Here is a 3,171-nt window from a genome sequence, read left to right on the forward strand (position 1 = left end):
CTTCCTTTTTCTTCATTCCAACTTGCTACACAACACATCACTAACTTTTCTCTCACCAGCAAACATGGCTTCCAAATTTCTCATCTTCTCCCTCCTTGTCTCTTTTCAAGTTCTCACTTCCACTCTAGCAGATGAAACTGGTTTCGTGGGTACCGTAAACCCTAAGGAATTAGGTTTACATAAAACCCGTAAGTTTAGCCATTTCAAGTTCTTCTTCCACGAGAGGTTTACCGGCAGCAACGCCACCTCAGTGACCATTGTTCCCCCACTCACCAACTACAGCACCACCTCTTTCGGCCTGGTGGGTATCACAGACAACGCGCTCACCGTGGGATCCGACCCAAACACCAAGGTGGTCGGAAGAATCGAGGGGCTGTACGCCGGAACATCGCAAACGGAGTTCAACTTGTTGCTGGTTGTGAACTTTGTGCTCACCGAAGGGAAGTACAATGGCAGCAGCATCGCTGTGTTGGGGAGGAACCGAATCTCCCTTAAGGTGAGGGAGCTACCTGTGATCGGAGGAAGTGGGGTTTTCAAATTTGCAAGAGGTTATGCAGAAACCAGCACTCTTTACCTTGATGCAAATAGGTCTACAATTGAGTACAACATCTATGTTTCACATTACTGAGGAATTCGTAGGAAATGTGCTTATATGGTTTTGTAGCTGCCAAATTTCTGTTTATGTTCCGTTACTAGATACGATGATTAGAGTGTTTTGATGTTGTTGTGAGAGAATACAATAATTCGATACAAGTTGAAGGAAAAGATGAGATTGTATTTACATTCATCAATAAGAATTTACTTGAATACGTGGTGATTGGTACGTACACAACTATTTTAACATAAGTAGTTGATATGAAGTGCGATATGAATAATTTGTGTTGAGTGTTTATTTATTAATTGTCTTCCAAAAATTCGAGTGAAATTATATTTTTAGTTGTTAATTTTGACAACTTGGTCAAAGGACTGAAATGTTTAGAGATTTATTTGATTTTCTTAATATTAAAAAACTAATATGAAAATAAAATAAATTTTTAAGGACCAATAATTACTTCTTTTTAATTTATTGTTGTGTTCGTAAATAGATACTCTTAGAAAATATTAATAATTAATGCATAAAATGAGAACGTAGAATGGTCAAATGTGAGGTGCGTGAATTATCTGACAAGTCTCTCTTCTATCGTCAAAAAAGACAGAGTTCTAAAATTTAAACACCTGACAGTGCAACCAACAACCAAATTCATCTTCAACACGGATGATTCTACGTCCTTTTCTTTGTCCAAATTTCGTTCAATCTTTTAAAAACTTTGTTTTCGGTCTTCCGAAAGGTTGCTCCTATTAAAGTTTTGAAGTGATAGTATACTGTGAGAAAAATAATTGGTGATAATGACATGGTTTTGTATTTGAAGATATACCTTGTTTTGTTGATATTTGTTTAATATTCAGTATGTTTTTGGACAAAGATTTTAAATGAAGAATATTAGTTATATTCTACAAGTGTGGGAACCAAATGACCATTCTAACATGACCATGTGGCTAGAAGTGATCAAGTGGACTAAGTTTAAATTGATATTTTTACTCTTTCTACTTTATATGTCTCGCTTCGTCAATCTAGAATATTAAAAATTAAATTAAACAACACTAAGAAATAAGTTCGGTTATAAATTAATATAATTTTTATCTTTTATATTTTTGTCTTTGAATTTGATCCTAGCTAAAGGTATAATTTGAATTATTTGTGTCTCAATAGTGTCAGGGACATCTTTTTCGCATTTCAAAGTTAAAGTTTTCCTCTCAAATAGGGAGATCTTTCTATCACTCTATTTTTACTAAACATCAAATTATGTGGATGAGCTAGATAATTTTAGGCCTAATCTTGTTTGTGTTTGCCAAACAAAATGCTCTTTTAATTGTGTTCATTTTATTATGTCTGCAATTCTTGATGCATCTGGAGTAACCCCATACACACTGTTTTCCAAAGCCGTAAACTCACGGTAATATTCTTGAATTGAACCCAATAGATTTAGTTTAAACAAAATAGAATGTAGACATTCATATGGAAAGGGTCAAATTCTATTTTCAATGCTCTAGTAAAAGCCACCCATAATTGAAACGAGTTGTTCTCGACAATCATTTGGAACTACGGTATCACATTCGCATCCATATACACAGCAGCAATAGTCAATCGTTATTTGTCAGAAGTATTATAATATGTAAAAGGCTACTCTGCCTTAAAAATCCATTATAGTGCATTAGATCTATTTAATCGGGGAAAATCAAGTTTGACATTACAAACCTGAAACGGGGATGTAGGAGAACCTGAAATCAGAGGACCAGAGGACGCCGAAGGAGCATAGTTTAAGTTCAAGGACTGAAATCCAGATTCCATATTTTCTAATCGGTTTAAATATTCCAACATCACGTATCTCCGTCATTTCGAGTATTCGCTTAACATCCGCCGATAAATTCTTGACATCATAAATCAATTCCTTCAAATGTGTGTTTTCTGTCATGGAAGCAGAATAAAAGCACCATTACAAATGTGTGTTTTCTGCCATGGAAGCAGAATAAAAGCACCAATGTAATGGGAGTAAAACAATGAAGACCGAATCTGCTCTCTGTGTATTATTTACATATAATGGATTTTTACAAGGAGAAGAAGTTACTATCAGCAATTATAGAAAAAATAGAAGAAGAAACGTCACAACATTCTCCACCCTTCCTATTATCATCATGCAGTGGCAGATCTTAGTTATGGTCTAGGGCCTTCGGCTCCCCCAAATATTTTCAAAATATTCATTATATATTTTTATTTTTGTTATATATATATATAATAAAATATTTTTACTTTTTCAATATATAATAATATGTAATATGTAAGGCCCATTAAAAATCTTTTAGCTTTTCTGCCCTAATTTAGTGGGCTGCCCTTGTAAGTGGGCCTAAGGCCGGCCCAACGTATAAAATCCTTAGGTCTGCCCTAATTCCACTCTCACTCTCACAGAAACGCAGCAGCCGTCACCTTTCCCTTCCACGCTAGAGCTCTGCTAGGGTTTGGGGACCACCGTGAGCACGCCAGTTCGAACCCGTTTCCCCTTCTTACATAAGTACTCCTTCCGTTAGTGTCTGTTTTCCCCACTGTTACTCTAGTAACTAATGTTTTTGTTGTTG

At 35.6% G+C, this 3,171-nt stretch overlaps 1 pseudogene across 1 annotated transcript; it reads left to right on the forward strand.

The window, feature by feature from the left end:
- LOC114166169 (dirigent protein 22 pseudogene) lies at positions 1–809 on the forward strand (annotated as a pseudogene). The gene has a single exon (XR_014985238.1). The product of XR_014985238.1 is annotated as a dirigent protein 22 pseudogene (transcript).
- Positions 810–3,171: the final 2,362 nt, after the last annotated feature.

The sequence above is a fragment of the Vigna unguiculata genome, chromosome 10 (assembly GCF_037176805.1).
Source record: "Vigna unguiculata cultivar grain cowpea cultivar isolate G323 ecotype 2 chromosome 10, ASM3717680v1, whole genome shotgun sequence".
Taxonomy (NCBI): domain Eukaryota; kingdom Viridiplantae; phylum Streptophyta; class Magnoliopsida; order Fabales; family Fabaceae; genus Vigna; species Vigna unguiculata.